An 11,239-nucleotide genomic window follows, 5' to 3' on the forward strand; every position below is an offset into this window, starting at 1 on the left:
CCATTTTACATTGTTGTGATAGTAAATGAATTATATTCTTCAGTCTCTAAAATTCTTTTTACAGTCTAAACCAATCCCAACAAATTAATAACTTGCTATTTTAAATATGGATACTGTATCAACAGGGAGAAACAAAATACACTGTGAAGTCTGGGGTGTGCAAAGCCTTTTCCCAGAAGCTGTCCATTTCAAATTAGTGGCCCGAGAAATGCATTGTGAATCAAAGATAGAGGCACATGGTGTATATTTTATTTTAATTGCTTTAAAAATTTAGCATCACACCATAGCCTCCACAGTACACAAAGGCTAGGGAATAGTTGATCAAGTATGACTCATGACAAACTGCTGGAGGTGAACAGGATATTGTGAGGTCACCAGTCCTATGCCTTTGGCTGAAATATTAAGTTCACTATTTCATGAATAGTTTCTTTTCATTAGAAGTGGCACAAGGAAATGGCACAAAGATTGTACTACAGTGACTCAGACAATTGTGGCCGTGCATAATGATTAGGACCTACTGAAAATTAAATAAAAATTGCTTTATGCATTGAAGTCTTTTTCCAGACACATGTTCAAGTGTCTTTCCCTTTGATGTCTGTTGGCAGAAATAGATTATATGTTCCTACAAAGGAACTCTGTGACCTACTAAGGTCTCCTGTGCAGTGGGGGAACCCAATATGGCCTGGATCAACTTTTGATTCATCTGCATTTTAGTCCTGGTAACAGGAAGAAAGCGATATTTTTCTAGAGCCTGCAGTATGAGAGTGGCATATCTATGACTAGCAATTTAATAAAATGTGAATAAGGTTTGTACAGTGTTTCATGTCTTTGAATTTTCTAGCGAAGTCGAAGAGAGCAGCTGCACGGTCTGTAATTATATAGCAAGTAATAAGGACTTTTTTTTTTTAAGGAAGTGAAGAGATTTTCAATTACAAGTCAAAATTTATGGCACACTGTAATAACTGTTTAAACCTTTTATACAGAAGCTAGCAGTGCAAGCTCTCCGAGAGAGTGAGGTTAGCTCAGCAAATGTATTTTTCAGTTGCCTTAAAAATGACTGAGTAGCAATCACATAGGCCTTCTTTTTGCATTTCAGACCAGAACAGCTGTTTTAGCACAGTAAATACATCTTTAATGAAATTACAGCCTGCTCTTTTAAGTTGCATTTACACTGCACTATCTGATTAGATGGATATTGTACTAGAGATGAAAAGTGGCAACTGCACCGGCAGGAAGAGGTATTTGTTTTATGTGTCACCAGTGCAACAGGAGTGTAGGCATAAAAACCAAGAGTGATTCTTCAGAATGAAAATGGTGTATAGTTTACACAAGGTATATTGCTAAGTGTTAAGAGATTAAAGGTTATTAAATGAAACAGAGCAGCAACACACAGCAGTGACAACCATAAACAGCAGAGTAAGCTTTCTAATTTGCTGAAGGTTAGGAATATTAATTAAAAATTATTTGGAAAAAAGCATTTGTAAAGCATAGTTAACTTATTCAAAGATATGTGTTAGCTGCAACAACACAAGTCTGTGTAGGTGTTAGTTTTGCTGTGTTTTTAAAACTGGCCACTTTGTGCCTGAAAAGTAATTGCATATGCATAGTCTGGGCAGAAAGACTGTCACACTTCTGATCAGTGTGCTTTTTCAGTAAGTATAGCAGTTCCTGTGCTTTCCTCCGTGACTTCTTGTGAGCTCAAAACTAAGGGTAAATCATGAAATTTTAAAAATATCTTAGTCTTCCAGATGCAAGTCTTTGGAATGGATTTAAATGCAGCTGACAGCAAAGCTTATCTTAGTGAACTCAGGAAAGCCAGTTTTTTTAAGAGGAGGTGCAGAAAGAGCCTAATAGCCAGAGAAGTTCTGCCTTTGTATTTCTCCATTGTGGTGGGTTGACCCTGGCTGGATGCTAAGTGTCCACCAAAGCCTTTCTTTTGTTGCCCTCCTTAGCTGGACAGGGGAGAGAAAATATAATGAAAGGCTTCTGGGTCGAGATAATAGCAAGGGGAGATCACTCTCTAGTTACTGTCATGAACAAAACAGACTTGACTTGGAGAAAAAATTAATTAAATTTATTATCAATCAAATCAGAATAGAATAATGAGAAATAAAACCAAATGTTAAAAATACGTTCCCTTGGCCTCTTCTTCTCAGTCTCAACCTCACTTCCAATCTTCTCTACCTGCTCCCGCAGTGTGGTGTAGGGGAATAGAGAATGGAGGTTGCAGTCACTTGATCACATGTTGTTTCTGCTGCTGCTTTATTCTCAGGGAGAGGACTCCTCACACTCTTCCCCTGCTCCAGTGTGGAGGCCCTCCCAAAGGGTCACATCCTCCTTTCAGTCATCCACCTGCTCCCGTGTGGGGTCCTTTGTGGGCTGCAGGTGGCTATCTGCTCCACCATGGATCTCCAAAGGCTGCAGAGGCACAACTGCCTCACCATTGTCTGCATGACAGGCTGCGGGGGAATCTCTGCTCTGTTTCCTGGAGCACCTTCTCCTATCCTCCACTGGCTTTCTTGTCTGCAGAGCTGTTGCTCTCATGAGAGCTTTGGTGAGCACCTTGCATCTAGCCAGGGTCAACATTCCACATTCATGATCACTGAACAAGGAAGCAAGAGAGACAGTAATTTTTAAGAATAAACAATGATGCTACATAATGCCATTTATGTTTGTGGATAGGATAGTTAGGTATTTAACTACAGCCCCCTCTAGATACAGCCAAGGGGAGAATGACCTTTCAATGAAATATCAGTTAAAAACACTACAGTGCTGTGTGCTTTGGTCTAGTTAAAATTGGTGCAGATTGTAACAAAATGCAGTCTAATGTGTACTGAAAATAAATTAAAGAGCCTGTTTTAGTAGTGTAATGAATATATTGGTTGCATCAGCAAATTTCTATTGCAATTAATAACAATTAATGGTTTTAAATAAAAGGTGAAAGGGAAAGGATGTTTTTCTTATTAGCCATATCACATATACCACTTGTCACCTCTGCGTAGATCCTGTATGATTTGTATGCCCATCTTTTTTTTTCCCTAAGCTAAAGCATTAAGGAGAGATAAAGACCCTTTATGACAAGCATCGAGGAGAAGATTGGCTGTTCTTAATAGCTTGTCAAAAGGAGACAGTGAAAGAAAGAGATGTTATATGCTATTTGTATCCTTACATATGTCTTCAGGAAGTAGAGGTGGTCTGCAGAGGATGTTACTAACTTGGGTGTAGTGCAGCACATGGCTGGCACAGAGTGACCTGCACTGCAACTTGCATAGTCCCTGTAGCCAAAGTGAACACAGGCAGATTTCAGTGAAGTGTTGTGTAAGCATCTTTTTAGCTGTTACATTAAACCATTTGTGGCAACTTCTATAAAGCCAGAGGTATCATCTAGAGATAGAGAGGTGAGGAGGGGTAAAAGGAATGCAGGGATTGGCTAGATTTGTGTATATGGCATCAAGATGATGTACCCCAGTGCTGGTGGGGTGCCCCCTCACGTTGTTCTTTTGGTTGAGTATCCCTTTTTTCTGACTGATGTTTCACCTGTCACTGATCCCTTCCTGTTGTGTAACTCGAAAAATAATCCTCACAGTGTTATGAGGAATACATGGCCAAGTGAATGTGTAAATTAGAGTATTTTTTCATGTTGTAAATCCCTCAAAGCTTGACACTGAATGAAGTCCTGTAATTGCATTGTCCCACGGTTACCCCAGAGGTCTATAGTCTAACCCAGTAGTTACCTGCCATTCCGTTTGTCTGAAATAGCAAATGCTGTGAGCAAAAATGTTACACATGTGGCTCTGCTGGACTGATCCGCAGAGAAACAGTTAATAACATTGACATTTAAATTAGCTTCATGTTAAGTGTCAGTTCTCACCACAGAGCTGAAGAAGAGGTATTGTTTCAGGCAGTCTGTTTGCAGATTCATGAAAACAGTCTCCAGTTGCTCACATAAGGGTCAAGGTTGTAAAAATAGCTTTACAACTCCACAAACAACAACCATAAAGGAATTGTGTCAACTAGCACTCCTGCCTGCATGTTTTTTCTTTATGCTGTATGAACCATTGGTGATCTATGAAGTGATCACTGGCAGTGCAGTTGAAATAGTATTGTCACAGGAGAATGTGAGGGGGTTTATTCTCTCTTATTTGACATCCTAAAACCGTTAAATTTCAGAGAATTAATGAAGTCACTAGCAGAGTTATGAAACTAAATTTAATGCCAGTAGAAGCAGTCTCAAACATGGGTTTCTCTGAATTTTCCACTCAGAGAAGGCTGCAGTAAAAAGCTAGTCTTTCAGGAAGGAGACACAAGAAAACTCAATGTAGAATTTCACTCAAAGTACTCAGCTTGAATGAGTATCAGGAAAGCAAAGTATACTAAGTAAAAGTTTAGTAATCACATAGTTTATACACAGTGATTATAAATTTTAGAATATTGAGGTATGATCAGTTTATTGACGATTAAAATTATAGAATGAAAAGTAAAGAGAGTTAACTATGCACTTTTTCTGTAAAACCCTCAGGAGAACAGGGAGAGGGAAGCTGACCACGGCATCATTGATGCTACTGGAATGGCTGGCCTGCAGGGATTTCTTAAACACAAAAAACTTAAACTGTCAGTGAAAACACTTTGATGGTAAAGTTTTAACCCTAAGAACTCTTTCAAGTAGCTGATGCTAAGTCCTGTGTTGATAATTGCTTAGCATTAGCAAAATGTACTTTTTAAGAATATAATTTCTGGCACAACTACAATGTTGAAGATACTGTCATTGAAATATCAACATGACTTCATCTTTATTTTCCACTTCAAGGCTGGTTACTGATTCAAAATACAGATTAGAAAATATTTCAGTTGGTTCTCTGACAAATTTGTATTAATCATTCATCATGCCTAAGCCTAATAATAATAGACTGGCAAATTCAAATTCTGTTTGTTTCATGTTCATGTTAAAAAAAATGCACCAAGCCAAGTTTAGAGAGTGCAAGATGCTGGTTTGGGCTCAGATCTTACTGATTTTTCAGTCCTTACAGTATCATCTCAGTTTTTCAAAATGAGAAATGAACAACACCAGTATTTTGCTTTTAAAATTAATTTCAGTGGCGTGTGCTGATAACTCTGAGAATGAAGGATGCTTTGCTGACCGATGAATTTATGACATAGGCATTAATAATACAAATCTCCCCAAGTGCCTGACAAATGTGTCTCATCTGTGAGGAAAAGGGTACTTCTGGTGATAGGAGGATAGCTCTCCATGCCAAGTCATTACATGGTCTCTTAGATCATACTTCCACCAACACTCCAGTTTCTGAAATGTGGAGCTGTCTGGAACTAAAATCAAATCAGAAGGCCATTCTGGGTAATTATCATGTGGTAATTCCCTGTGAGTACGCTTCTCTGTGCAAGCAGAGATGTAGAGGCAAAGGATGGAGCCTGCATCAGTTTAGATAGAGTTTACGGAGTCCTTGATTGTCAAACAGGTGCTTTGGTTTTAATTTCTGTTTGTTTCCAAATTATTTCAAAGAGAACCAGAAAGCAGTCTCATTTTTCTTTCTTGGCTCTCTTCTGAGCACATGGCTCCTGATTTTTTGAGTCACTAGTTATGTGCAGTCACATCTGTCTGTTTTCAGGTAAGAGTAATACTGTGTAGTGTAATGCTTCCAGAGAATTTGGAAAACAGCATTTCCTTGGACACAGGTTATGTTTTCACAATGTTGGCCCGTTAATCGTAACAGTTGTACACATCTTTTATAAGATTTAGGCCTTTCTATTGAGTGCCTTGGTTTAAACACAGTACAGTGTGGATTTGTGTTTTATATTATTGCAATTGAGAGTGTCTACTCTAAGAGTTACAAATAATCTGCTGATCACAAGCCATCAGAGGTTTTGGGCTGAAGCAGAACCTGCTATCAGCATATTTGGACCAAAATCAAAATAGTGAATAGTAGCCTGTGTCACATAGATCTTTTTCTGTTTTGTTGTATGGAATATGGCCAATGAACCCTTTTATACGACTGCTTGCATGCATGCCTTGCACGAAGAAATTCAAGGTAATGCCACATTGCCTTCTAACTTTCTGTGGCATGAATGGCATAACCAAAAAATAAATGGGAATCTGGACATGAAAATGTGAATGGCAGCTGTCCTGTCAGCACCTTGAGCATAGCTCCCTGGTAGCTCAATTATCATAGCTGTAAGGAGTGTTCTTAAAGCCACTCAGCAACAACAAGCAACCTTGATTTCAGGGGCACAACAGAGTGATTTGAGACCAGTGAATTCAAATTTATGCATTCATGCTCTATCTGTCACTGATTCAGGTTTTGCTAAGGAAAGAAAACCAGAGACTCCTTTATATTTCCCTCAGAAAGCTGTCACTCACATAGGTTTGGACTTCTTTCTTCAATGCATGGAACGGAAGTGAAAAAACCCCCAATACTTGTGTAAGGGAGCTGGCAGTAGGGCATCGCTGGTGGGAATAGAGGCTCTCCCTCCTGCTTCTGGGTCACACAAGGCTGAAGTAGGTAATGAGCTCACGTTTCCTATCTCACTGTAGCTTCCCTCTGGCTCCCTCCATCTGGCACAGAGAGTCTAGGAGCCAGTGAAAAGCTGTGGCACTATGCTGGAAGCTGAAGTGCCAGCACTACAAAAGAGAAGTGGAGACAGAAACTTAAGCCTCCTTAACTACGTCCTGTTTACTCTGGTTTTGGCCAGTAGCATCTCTCTGTTTGGGCTCCCTAATCATCGATGTTGTGAGTAATCTTGAGGCTTTGTGCATGTTTTGTAAAATAACCTGGCAAACAGGCAAAAGAAAATAGAGCAGTCATTTTTGTGCCATCTCTAAAGAAAAAAAAAAAAAGGAAAGCCTACAATGTGTACATACAAAGAATCTATTATTTTATTTTGTGTATTTTTATTTACAGTAATGTTGTAGAAGAAAATAGATGCTTGGTATAAATTGATGTAAATTTTTTGAGGCCAGTGGCATAAGTTAACTACATTTGTGATTTTTTTCCTCTTGCAAATTCCTGTTAGTGAGAAATAAGACCTTTTGAGTTGCATTTGTTGAATTCAGTGATACATTCTGTGAAGTTTCAAATACACTGCTAAAGCAGGTACATTGTTGTATTACTAGTTAGGCCTATTTGGATATCTAGGAATTTAATGACAGCAGCTACAGACCCAGTTTTGCTACTTGTGCATGTGAAAACAAAAAAGGTGCATATATTTTTATGCATAGCTGCGTGCACATTTTTGAAAATCTGGAAATCTAGGGGTTCTGTGAAACACTGAAAAATGTATGTCAAAAAAGGCATATTGTTAAATATCTCTAAGTTCAGTAAATCTTTTCTCTCTGTTTTTGTTATTTGATAGCCATGGAAGATTGGTGGCTGAGTATAAATAAATACACTTTATTTGGAGAAAAAAATTATAACTGTGACAAGACCAGTTCAATTCAACTTTATTCGTAGATGCTCAAGTCAATGCATGAATTCAACCTCAGTACATTAATTTGTGATACTTAAAAACAGTTAATGTGGGGTTTTTTATTTGTTATTTGGTTGAGCAGATGGTAATGGTTTTGACACAATTTAGTTTTTTATTTTTCTTCTTTTCTTTTCTTGAAAAAGACAAGGCTCTTTTTCCCACTTTGTCACAGCTGGTTACCAATCAATCTCAATTCACGGTACAGTGATGATAGCACATGTTGTTCAGGGGCCAAATCTGATTGGGTTGCATTTTCAGCAGTGTTTCATATAAAAAAAAATTGTGTCTGTATGGCAGTGACTGTCAGCACACTATTGTACAACTGTCATTAATCAAAACTAGCAACAATGAATGCATTCATATGTGCCAGAGACTGCCAGATTTCACTCAAAATCACCCAATTTCTATTAGAATTTCCTCACCAGCAGTGTTTTCTCATCTGCCTCTTGTTTCTCTGTTTCTTTCTTCCTTGCCAGTCCCCTGCCAGCCCTTTCCTTCTTGGCTAATTAAAGGCAGACCTGCTCTATTACTTATAGAACACAAATTATGTAACGTGGTGACCAAAACTGGCTGGTTTATTTTTCAGCACAGGCTGACTGGCTGTTTAATAGGCCTCTCCCAGCTCAGTCTGATGGCTGAAGTCTAAGCTGAACTGAGAGGTTAAGCACCTCTGAATGTTTAACAAAGAGAAGTACTTAAAATCAATTAGATGGCCATAAACATGTGAAACTGATGTCTGACACCCTCTGGTTTTAGCTGAATGTTGGCATTAATTGGCTAAGAGTCGTCAATATTTGGGCAATATGTCACCAGTTGTTTCTTAACACTGCACATATTTTGTAGGCATTGCCTTCTTAGAACACTGGCAATGTTAAGGAACAGTTTAGCTAGTTTGCTCTGGTTTTCTGCCTGGGAATCTCTCTCTGTTATTGGTATTAGTGCAGTGGGGCCCTGATCCTGATTCCCAAGTGTTCAGTAGCACTAAATCTGGATGACAGTAAACTCCAACAGAAACTCAGGTGAAAATGTCTTGCTACAGGTATATGAGGCTGTGGGACAGAGAGGAGACAAATCACTGTTCAAGGTTGCCCAGGTGGATGCTTGAGAAACTGAACAGATATTCAGTCTTCACTCCTTGTTACTTTGTGATACCTTCCTTGCACAAGCTAGATGTACTGCTGTGGATCAGGCTAAAAGCCAGTTTTCTTTCCTTCTCCTTCCTGTCTGCTTCATCTGTCAAAGCTCTTCACTGAACCATGGTGACTTCTGGGGACAGTGCAGGTGGAACATATGACTGAGGGGCAGCGTATCAATACTTCAGAACAGCAGATGGTTGTACTGTCCCGTGGGTCCGTCTATGTATGAATCTAATTGCGAGATGGCACGTTCTGTCAGGGTGGTCCAAAAACCCAGTATGGCCTTGTTGAAGAAGCATACTGGGAGAGCTAAACCAGTCCTTGAAGTAATTGATGTCTGGACCATGATAGCGACATGCTTACGCCACCCTCCATTTCACGACCCAAGTGGGAGATGATGGCTGTACTCTCGCTCTGCGTCCTGGCATGCCATGCAGCTGTCTCCTTCCCCCAGCAGCCTTTGCACAATTTGCATGATTGGCAGGTGCAAGCATAAAGGCTGCTGAAGCCTCCAAGGCAGCTGGCTGGCATGCCAGCACCAGCACATCGGTGACAGGAAGAAGAACAAGTCAGCTGCAGCCCGCCGTGAACTGGAGGGCCCTATCCCAGTTCAAGCAATCCCTCAGTCAAATACAGTCTTGCTGCCTGTCTTTTTTTTGTCCATGAGTTTTTTCTCGCAGCAGTGGTAAGTGAACCACAGGGCTGTTATTTGTCCTATAAAAAAAAAAGGAAATAGCAATTAAATAAATGGCTAATTGTTGCCCAGCTTTGTAACTGTGATTCCTATATCCAACTCATTTTTATATTACAGCTGATCTCCGTTTTCTCATCTTACAAGAGCTGAATACAGATTGGTATTTTTAGTCTCTAGAGCTGGCCTCATGTCAAGAAAATAAGCATTTTCTCTTGTCTACAGCTCTGCGGTCGCCAAAGACAAATAACTGCTCCAGCATTGTGTGATACTGTTGTTGTATTCTTGAGATTTTTAAGGGGGACAATTTGCTTTTTCTCTCTTATGAAAACAGTGATTTCTGTTTGCAATTGACTAATGCAGCACAGCATGCAAAATGACATAATTTGTGAGCAGTTGAGAAGAAATGTTTCTCAACTGCATGTGGCTATTTAATGTAGTTGCAGTAGATCTGTAGTGCTCCTGACACTGCATGTGAAGCTCTCTAGCACCATGACTTTCCCCCTGCCGCTCCCCCAATGGTACTATGCTGGCAAAAAAATTATGCCTGCAAGTTTCTGAAGTTTGCCATGGCATCTATTTTTTCCCTTGACATATCTCCTATTCATTACTTAAAACTGATGTACTGCATATCCATACAATTAAGTGTAACTCTTAAAAAAATGGGTATTATATGTGTTTATGTTAACTCTGACAGAATGGTTACACTCAATTTGGTCTTTAAAAAAAAATTTTTTTCCTAATTAGTAGAATGGACTTACTGAATATAGAATGAAGCTATATTATGTTGTGGTGAGTGTGTAAAGATGTCTTGACTGCGCTTAATTTTTGGAATTGCTAGTAATGCTCTAATTGATGTTGTGACCTTTAATTAGACCTAACAGAACTTTAAATATTTCAACATGTAAGATCCTCTGAGTTAAGATGCTTTGAAGTCTCTTAGCATCCAGTACTGTTTCTACAAATTTGTATTAAAGGAACTAATAGCAATGTATATTATGTACACAAAAAAAAGTATATTTTATGTTCCCAAACCATTTAAAAATGCTCATACAGCCTGAGAACATTTCTCTAATTAATTGTATTACAGTCATATTCATCAAAATATTTTAGGGTAGTCTACATATGATTTCAATATGTTTGCTGAACAGGTCTATAAGATCTTTAGAGTATAACAAAGAGAAGGGAAATTAGTCCTTTTGAAATTATGTCATGAGTGTGTATACAGTGAGAAATAGTATTGACATCTCCTGTAGTCTTGACCTTTCTTCGGTTTCATGGTCCTATTTTGCTGTTTGATACGTAAGAATCTGAAGCCAACTCCAGATTCAAGGTGATTTAATGTATCATGGGCTTATTATGTTGAGAAGAAATATTGTTGAAAATAATTTTACAAAAGAGTATTTTGAGAGTAAAGTATCCATGCTGAAATTCAGGGTTTTCCTGATTTGGGAACCAAAGACATTTCATGCAAGATGAATCTCCCATTGACTTTAATGAACTTTGGATCAGAGCCTGAAATAGTTTGTTAACTGCTGGAGTAATATAATAACAGTGTAACTGAAAATATTTTTCTGAGTATAAGCACTCTAAATGCCTTGAGAATAAATGTTCAGTGCAAGCAGAAGTACGATGTATTATATCAAGTTTTATACATCCTAATAGTTTTAGAATTATTCAACAGTGGAAACAAAGAAATGGACAAAGCACAACTGAATTGTTTCTAATTTCTTTTAAGAAAGAGAAAATGTAGTTGTCCACCGTTAATGAATCATTTTGTGGTATTTCTGTGAAATTGATATATCTACTTTAATGTGCCTTTTCAATAAATGTCACCTTCCAGAGCTTGAATATATTTTTTATTGTATGCAATTGGCTAGTATGAGATCCTACCAACACGCTCACAGTTCCCTAAGGGATTGCTGCTGTAGGG

The 11,239-nt window shown here is 38.6% G+C and overlaps 1 protein-coding gene across 1 annotated transcript in view; it reads left to right on the forward strand.

Moving 5' to 3' along the window:
• Positions 1-11,239, forward strand: part of LOC103801377 (roundabout homolog 2-like) — a gene marked incomplete at both ends in the record, with an annotated part of 27,637 nt that overhangs the window by 15,874 nt on the left and 524 nt on the right. The window lies entirely within an intron of this gene.

This window comes from Acanthisitta chloris, unplaced genomic scaffold, assembly GCF_000695815.1.
Source record: "Acanthisitta chloris isolate BGI_N310 unplaced genomic scaffold, ASM69581v1 scaffold2284, whole genome shotgun sequence".
In the NCBI taxonomy this organism is placed as follows: domain Eukaryota; kingdom Metazoa; phylum Chordata; class Aves; order Passeriformes; family Acanthisittidae; genus Acanthisitta; species Acanthisitta chloris.